Genomic DNA, 9,979 nt, shown 5'->3' on the forward strand with positions numbered 1-9,979 from the left:
CTATACAGCGTGTATCATAATTTACGGCGTAAATGTATACATTTGGAAGTAGATGATATTAGAACAAAAAAACTTCCATAAACATGGATTTTAAAATCCATCACTTAAGGGTAACGAGCACTACTTCGCCTTCGATACTGTGAATCAAATCTGTTTTACTGCAAACTCTTTACTTCCCTTGCTTTAAATGGTGATAGTGTGGACCGAAACTAAAAATTGGTTCTAAAACGCAAGCCTTAAGAACTATGAGCACTTCCCTAGTGTGAAACACATCTACTCTATATGTCTGGCGTTACCTCAGTCTTTGGGGTCGATGTGACTGTTAAATTATTGTTGAAGAATCAATTTTGGCAAGTAATTCTTTGTATTTATGTTACGGGTTTAGACAGATCCACGCTGTCATAATTGAATCTGAAAGTTACAAAAACGAACACCCCATATGAAGGTGGCTCAGACATATACGATTTCATATAACCACTGTGTTCGCTACAGCAAGATTAGAATGTACCTTGTAACATTAGATGTATATATCTTAACAACAGTGTAAATTATGTGGTGTTGTTGCGACAAACTGTAAAAAATGTGGCAGGGAACATCGGCATGTCACAATGAAATACCACACAAATAAGACATACAACAAGTCTCAGCATGTACTTGATTTTGTATGGCCTATGGCTATGGCCTATATTTGTCTTGCATATAGTTGTATTGATGACTTTTTTTCTGTCAGAACTTTTGATATAGCTATGCCTTGATGAATAATGTGAACTATGTTTAACTGCACACTTATTTTTTTAAAAAAACTACCGTTTACCTGTCGTTTATTGTAAGTTTACACGTAAAGGTTGACCACGTACATTCCAATCTAAATTTTATACTTTTTTTTTTAAAAAAAAAAGGACACCCAATATTTTCAAAACGTATTTTATTTTAAATCTGCGAATTAAATGTTACGTAAATTTTCTTAACGATAATTTTAATAAGATTGGGGAGGTAACATGATTTCAGTGTTGCACATGTAACTGAAATTTATCGAGTATCGGACACCAATATGTAAACAAGTATGTACTCACTTATCTGTGAAAACATTATAATAACTAAGTGGTCATTGTGGTGTCGAGTGATTACTGTATGCTGTGACATCAGCACAACATGTTGTATGTTGTAATTGTGTGGTATTTTATTTGTGACATGCTGATGATCCCTGCCGCTTTTTATTACAATTTGATGCAACATCACTATGTGACTTCAGTGTTGCAAAAAGCATCTAAACCTAGTAATGCTACAAGATACGCTTTAATGTTGCAGTAGGGTACACACTGGTTATATAAAATCGTATATGTTTGAGCCAACTTAACTTGGGATGAAACTTCCTGACAGATTAAAACTCTTGGCCACAATGTTTCATATCAGCTCCCACTCCACTGCAGAGTGAAAATTTCTTTATATTAACTTGGAATATTTGATTTTGTAACTTTCTCGATCTGATGATGACTGTTTAGATTTGTTGATGCCGGTAGTAGCAATAAAAATAATCTTGGAAAATTTGATTCTTCGAGAACAACATCTCTTCTACTGAACAAGTGACCATAGCTCTTAGAGTATGCATTTTAGAATCCATGCTTTTTAGATACTTTTTCCTCGTTTTCATCCGTAATAGCTCCTCCCACAATATGGAAAGCAAAGAGGTTGTGGTGAATGAGATTTGTTTCACAGTATCGAAGATGAAGTGCTCATAGGCCGTAAGATATGCGTTATGGAGTCTATGTTAACTGACACTTTTTTACTTCTTGTGTGCTTTCAACTGTATGCGTTTACGCAGTTAACTGTGATACATCCAGTAGAAGGGTAATTTGTCGCTGAGAACTGTAACTCCAATGCAACAGACCTGTTATACCTAGCTCAGCCTTCGGAATATTAATTGTTGTATTTGAAAAGAAACTTAGGGAAATATGAAATAACACCAAGCTTCCGTGGATGTCTATATTAATGGAGAGTTTTGAAAAATGAAGAAACCGCAGGAGAGTTGCTAAATCAACAATCTTTTGTTATGTATGCGACCGGTTTCGAAACACTTGAAGCTCCATCGTCTGACGTACAAAATAAAACCCTTAATCATCTGAAATAATGCTCACCCCAAACCTTTCATGAAACCAAAATATTCCGTGTTCGTAGCCGCGGTCTGTGCGACAGGGGACATGAACAGGAAAACTATGGAAATGACAGTTACCTAGTTTTCCTGATTGTGTTCCCGTTCGTGCAACACGGGGAAACGGATGTTAAGGAGTTTTTATCCCTGTCACCCTTTTGACACGGAACCTTTGGTTCCATGACAACGCTTTTGTGAGGTCGACCTCAGTTGATCCAGTGATTTAAATTTTTACACCAGATGATGGAACTTTAAGTGTCCCGAAACCGGATGTGAGAAAAGAACAAAGGCCGTGGATTATGCAAATGTCCTGCAGTTTCTTCATTTTTCAAAATGGACTTGTACAGTTGCGGCTGACCCATAAGGAGAACTCTTAGTAATGGAGAGTGTTCTAGCCCGCATCTCGTGGTCGTGCGGTAGCGTTCTCGCTCCCACGCCCGGGTTCCCGGGTTCGATTCCCGGCGGGGTCAGGGATTTTCTCTGCCTCGTGATGGCTGGGTGTTGTGTGATGTCCTTAGGTTAGTTAGGTTTAAGTAGTTCTAAGTTCTAGGGGGACTGATGACCATAGATGTTAAGTCCCATAGTGCTCAGAGCCATTTGAACCATTTGAGAGTGTTCTACCTTGGCGTACTTCCCAGACTTTCGACTATAGGTAGCCGTGTAATGGAAGTTTGACACATTTTCCTACTCCAGTTGAAATGATGAAATTCACCTTGTTTTTGCTGCAGTCTTTTTCTGAAATTACGAACATTACGATGGAAAAGTTACGGCTTTCCGGAATGCAGAAATGTACAACTTCGTCTTGTACCTGGTAACAAATATTCTACTCAAATTTGAAAGAGTTTCAGTGGTGAAAATGTTGTCAGTACCGCATTTAATAGTGAGTGTGTTATATTATTACTCTAATAGATACCGAAAAGCAGTAAATGAAACTAAATTAAGAATACGTATTTTGGTTCACGTTTCTGCATCTATCGACGCAAGTCGGAAATACACGAATGCCAGAATAGAGCCTTGCCTACATGACGGGGCCCAATACCCGCATCGGAGTTACGCTACGTCGCATACAAGATGCACCAACGCTCTGGAACGAAAACTGATCAATCCTCATACGTTAAAGAACCTTGGTTCATTTGCAAATATCGCTGTTCTATGGTAAGGAGACCTTCCGTTTCAAAATTCAAGATCGTACACGACTGACAAAGCGTTGCTTCACGGCCCACAATTTAGGTAACTAGTTTTAAAAACATACGTAATAAAACCGAATAGCTGAAGAATTATTGTATCCTCCACGGAGCTTTAATATACTGTACAGCACTTAAATATGTAGAACTCGTAATATTTTCAAACGCCGCTCAAAACAAAACTTCATGTATGACAACAACAAAAACAGTAGAAATGGTCAGAAACTACTGGCGGTCTCTAGAGTACGTACCTTCGTGTAATTGTCAAACTGGTCATTGGGTTCAAACACCGACCACGAAACAACACATGTTCCTAGATACACTACCCTCCAGGTACAGCATTCTCCCCTATTCTCCAATAACGAATGTGTGACCGTAAAATATCTTCACACTGTCAAATAGTTAATGCTAATTTCAATATTGACTGCCACTTAACCTGTTTTCTGACTGTCTGCCGTGCTGTGGAACATCGATAGTCGCCCAGTGATAGCTGATTATATTACAGCAATTGACAGTAAAGGAATATACAAACATTATCGCTGACGACCGATTTAATAATGTAATACGTGTGCTAGATGTTGAAATTTGAACGCTGTCTGTAGGCCGCGAGCTGTCATACAATATATACAATGCTGGTAACAAGGCGGTGTATGTGCAGCGTGAATATTAATAAGAGCGACAAACAACAAGGACGGATTTCTGACTGAAAATGGAGGAGAAAAGGTTGTGTGAACATGGGACCGAAATGCATCGTTGCCGCGGCTGATGGCGCTGACGAACGAAAATTCCTCTGAACACGTGCCGTTTGTTCCTTGTGTGTTGCAGGCTGTGTGATTAAGGTAGTGTACTGTAAGCAGCGGAATGGTTCGTCGATAAAGAGGACGGATAACAGAAATCCCATAATTGTGATCATCTGGGGTAAAAACCACGGGCCAGTTCCTTCCCGTAAAGGGAAGTCCTCTGTTGATAATCCTTGCACTCTTGCATGTTATACGGTTAGTAGAGGTTGTCATGGAGGATACACATAATCGTACTTTGGCTTACGCAGTGTTGCCGAGCACCTTGGCTGGAGCTTTTATTGGGTTCCGTTTCTGTATCCTGTAGAACCCGGTACTTCAAACCTGGTGAACGCACGGTCCGTCGCTTCCATGCACGTTCGTCAGTATGAAAGGGCCCATGATCACACATATGGCCAAAAACGGCTTCAAAAGGAATACTTGCTTTGTTATAACTGCGCCTCCTCGCGACCGTTTCCATCTGCTTCGCCATACAGAAATACAATCTCGGCTTGTTCCCGAAATAAATAATGGGCCATTCTGCTGCTTACAGTACGCTGCGTCAATCACACAGCGTACAACACGCAAGGAACACATGGCACGCGTTCAGAGGAACTCTTTGACGGGTTTGACACGGCCCAACCAGAGCTCCCCTCCTGCGGTAACCTCTTCGTTTCAGATTAGCGCTTGCACCTTACGTCCTCAATTAAGTGTTGGATGTATTCAAATCTCTGTCTTCTGTTATAGTTTCTACCCTCTACGCTTCCATGAAGTACCAGGTAGGTTATTCGCTGATGCCTTAAAACATCTCTTAACAACCTTTCCCCTCTTTTTTTCCATGCGTTCCTTGTTTCAATGATTCTGCGGAGAACCGCTTATATTATCTGTCCACCTAATTCTTACATTGTTCTGTAGTACCAAATCTCAAACGCTTCAAATCTCTTCTGTTCTGGCTTTCCCACTGTCTATTATATACTACCATATAAAGCAGTGCTCCAAACGTACACTCTCAGAAATTTTCTCCTCGTATTAAGGCCAATGTTTGATACCAGTAGACTTCTCTTGACCAGGAATGCCCTCTACACCTGTGCTACCCTTCTTTTATGTCCTCCTTTCCTCGTCCGTCATGGGTAACTATGCTTCCAAGCTAGGAGACTTCCTTAACTACGACTACTTCGTGTTATTAAATTTCTTGCTATTCTCATTTCTGCTGCATCTTAAACCTTTATCGCTCGTCGCAATGCCTATTCTGTACTCATATTAAAGTTTACTCCATACACCAGGTGCTGTAACTCCTTTTCACTATTACTGAGGACATGGATGTCATCAGCGGATCTTATTATTGATATCCTTTCACATTTGAGTTTAGCTTCGCTCTTGAACCTTTCTTTTATTTCCATCATCCCTTCTCCGATGTGTAGGTTGTACAGTAGGGGTTCATCACTGTCTGACACCTATTTGATCCGAGCCCTTCCAGTCTTATTCTTCTATATTTCCAGTTGCTCATATTGTATATTACCTGTCCTTCCCTATAGCTTACCCATACTTTTCACAGAATTTCGAACATATTGTATCATTTTACATTGTTGAACGCTTTCTCCTGACCGAAAAGTCCTATGAAGGTGTCCTTATTTTTCTTGTCTTGCTTTCATTATCAACCGCAACGTCAGAACTGCCTCTCCGCTGCCTTCAACTTTCCTAAAGTCAAACTGATCGTCACCTGATAGATCCACAAGTCTCTTTTCCATTCTTCTGTATGTTATTCTTGACAGCAGTTGGGATTCACGAGCTGTTAAGCTGACTGTGCGATAGTTTCCTCACTTATCTGGCCTTGCCATCGCCGGAGTTGTGTAGATGATATTTTATTGAAAGCCTCATGATACATCGCCAGTCTCGTAGATTCTACACACCAAACTGAATAGACTTTTGGCTCCCACTTCCCGCAATGATAGCAGAAATTTCGATGGAATGTTATCTATTCTTTACATGTTATTTGATCTAAAGTCTTCCAGAGCTCTTAAACTGTGACTCTAATACTGAATTCCCGCAGGCCGTTATAACCGAGCGGTTGTAGGTGCTTCAGTCCGGAACCGCGCTGCTGCTATGATCGCAGGTTCGAATCCTGCCTCGGGAATGGATGCTTGTAATGTTCTTAGGTTAGTTAGTTTTAAGTAGTACTAAGTCTAGGGGACCGATGACCTCAGAATTTAAGTCCCATAGTGCTTAGAGCCATTTGAACCATTTGAACCGAATTCCCCATGTCATCCCTATTGACTATAATTTCTTGTTCTAACACGTCATCACCTCAAGTCATTCGCCTCATAGAGGCCTTAAAGGGAGTCTTTCCACCTACCTGCTCTTTTTTCTGCGTTTAACAGTGAAAATTCTATTCCACTCGTAATGTTACCTGCCTTGGTTTTAAATTTGCTGAAGGTTGTCTTGACTGTTCTGTATGCTGAATCCTCCCCATGAACCATGGACCTTGCCGTTGGTGGGGAGGCTTGCGTGCCTCAACGCTACAGATAGCGGTACCGTAGGTGCAACCACAACGGAGGGGTATCTGTTGAGAGGCCAGAAAAACACGTGGTTCCTGAAGAGGGGCAGCAGCCCTTTCAGCAGTTAAAGGGGCAACAGCCTGGATGATTGACTGATCTGGCCTTGTAACACTAACCAAAATGGCCTTGCTGTTCTGGTACTGCGAAAGGCTGAAAGGAAGGGGAAACTACAGCCGTAATTTTTCCCGAGGGCATGCAGATTTACTGTATGATTAAATGAAGATGGCTTCATTATCAGGAGAAAGAAAACTGGCGTTCTACGGACGGGAGCGTGGTATGTCAGATCCCTTAATCGGGCAGGTAGGTTAGAAAATTTAAAAAGGGAAATGGATAGGTTAAAGTTAGATATAGTGGGAATTAGTGACGTTCGGTGGCAGGGGGAAAAAGACTTTTGGTCAGGCGAATTCAGGGTTATAAATACAAAATCAAATAGGGGTAATGCAGGTGTAGGTTTAATAATGAATAAAAAAATAGGAGTACAGGTAAGCTACTACAAACAGCATAGTGAACGCATTATTGAGGCCAAGATAGACACGAAGCCCACGCCTACTACAGTAGTACAAGTTTATATGCTAACTAGCTCTGCAGATGACGAAGAAATTGATGAAATGTATGATGAGATAAAAGAAATTATTCAGGTACAGAAGGGAGACGAAACTTTAATAGTCATGGGTAACTGGAATTCGTCAGTAGGAAAAGGGAGAGAAGGAAACATAGTAGGTGAATATGGATTGGGGCTAAGAAATGAAAGAGGAAGCCGCCTGGTAAAATTTTGCGCAGAGCATAACTTAATCATAGCCAACTCTTGGTTCAAGAGTCATGAAAGAAGGTTGTATACATGGAAGAACCCTGGAGATACTAAAAGGTATCAGATAAATTATATAATGGTAAGACAGAGATTTAGGAACCAGGTTTTAAATTGTAAGACATTTCCAGGGGCAGATGTGGACTCTGACCACAATCTATTGGTTATGAACTGTAGATTAAAACTGAAGTAACTGCAAAAAGCTGGCAATTTAAGAAGATGGGACCTGGATAAACTGAAAGAACCAGACGTTCTACAGTTTCAGGGAGAGCATAAGGGAACAATTGAAAGGAACGGGGGAAAAATACAGTAGAAGAAGAATGGGTAGCTTTGAGGAATGAAATACACTCCTGGAAATGGAAAAAAGAACACATTGACACCGGTGTGTCAGACCCACCATACTTGCTCCGGACACTGCGTGAGGGCTGTACAAGCAATGATCACACGCACGGCACAGCGGACACACTAGGAACCGCGGTGTTGGCCGTCGAATGGCGCTAGCTGCGCAGCATTTGTGCACCGCCGCCGTCAGTGTCAGCCAGTTTGCCGTGGCATACGGAGCTCCATCGCAGTCTTTAACACTGGTAGCATGCCGCGACAGCGTGGACGTGAACCGTATGTGCAGTTGACGGACTTTGAGCGAGGGCGTATAGTGGGCATGCGGGAGGCTGGGTGGACGTACCGCCGAATTGCTCAACACGTGGGGCGTGAGGTCTCCACAGTACATCGATGTTGTCGCCAGTGGTCAGCGGAAGGTGCACGTGCCCGTCGACCTGGGACCGGACCGCAGCGACGCACGGATGCACGCCAAGACCGTAGGATCCTACGCAGTGCCGTAGGGGACCGCACCGCCACTTCCCAGCAAATTAGGGACACTGTTGCTCCTGGGGTATCGGCGAGGACCATTCGCAACCGTCTCCATGAAGCTGGGCTACGGTCCCGCACACCGTTAGGCCGTCTTCCGCTCACGCCCCAACATCGTGCAGCCCGCCTCCAGTGGTGTCGCGACAGGCGTGAATGGAGGGACGAATGGAGACGTGTCGTCTTCAGCGATGAGAGTCTTTTCTGCATTGGTGCCAATGATGGTCGTATGCGTGTTTGGCGCCGTGTAGGTGAGCGCCACAATCAGGACTGCATACGACCGAGGCACACAGGGCCAACACCCGGCATCATGGTGTGGGGAGCGATCTCCTACACTGGCCGTACACCACTGGTGATCGTCGAGGGGACACTGAATAGTGCACGGTACATCCAAACCGTCATCGAACCCATCGTTCTACCATTCCTAGACCGGCAAGGGAACTTGCTGTTCCAACAGGACAATGCACGTCCGCATGTATCCCGTGCCACCCAACGTGCTCTAGAAGGTGTAAGTCAACTACCCTGGCCAGCAAGATCTCCGCATCTGTCCCCCACTGAGCATGTTTGGGACTGGATGAAGCGTCGTCTCACGCGGTCTGCACGTCCAGCACGAACGCTGGTCCAACTGAGGCGCCAGGTGGAAATGGCATGGCAAGCCGTTCCACAGGACTACATCCAGCATCTCTACGATCGTCTCCATGGGAGAATAGCAGCCTGCATTGCTGCGAAAGGTGGATATACACTGTACTAGTGCCGACATTGTGCATGCTCTGTTGCCTGTGTCTATGTGCCTGTGGTTCTGTCAGTGTGATCATGTGATGTATCTGACCCCAGGAATGTGTCAATAAAGTTTCCCCTTCCTGGGACAATGAATTCACGGTGTTCTTATTTCAATTTCCAGGAGTGTAGTAAAGGCAGGAGAAGATCAAATAGGTAAAAAGACGAGGGCTAGTAGAAACCCTTGGGTAACAGAAGAAATATTGAATTTCATTGATGAAAGGAGAAAATATAAAAATGCAGTAAATGAAGCAGGCAAAAAGGAATACAAACGCCTCAAAAATGAGATCGACAGTAAGTGCAAAATGGCTAAGCAGCGATGGCTAGAGGACAAATGTAAGGATGTAGAGGCTTATCTCACTAGGGGTAAGATAGATACTGTTTACAGGAAAATTACAGAGACCTTTGGAGAAAGGAGAACCACTTGCATGAATATCAAGAGCTTTGATGGAAACCCAGTTCTAAGCAAAGAAGGGAAAGCAGAAAGGTGGAAGGAGTATATACGGGGGTTAATACAAGGGCGACGTACTTGAGGACTATATTATGGAAACGGAAGAGGAAGTAGATGAAGATGAAATGGGAGATATGATACTGCGTAAAGAATTTGACAGAGCACTGAAAGACCTGAGTCGAAACAAGGCCCCCGGAGTAGACAACATGCCATTAGAACTACTGACAGCCTTGGGAGAGCCAGTCCTGAAAAAACTCTACCATCTGGTGAGCAAGATTTGTGAGACAGACGAAATACCCTCAGACTTCAAGAAGAATGTAATAATTCCAATCCCAAAGAAAACAGGTGTTGACAGATGTGAAAATTACTGAACAATCAGTTTAATAAATCACAGCTGCAAAATACTAACGCGAATTCTTTA

Source organism: Schistocerca nitens, chromosome 8 (genome assembly GCF_023898315.1).
Source record: "Schistocerca nitens isolate TAMUIC-IGC-003100 chromosome 8, iqSchNite1.1, whole genome shotgun sequence".
Lineage (NCBI taxonomy): Eukaryota > Metazoa > Arthropoda > Insecta > Orthoptera > Acrididae > Schistocerca > Schistocerca nitens.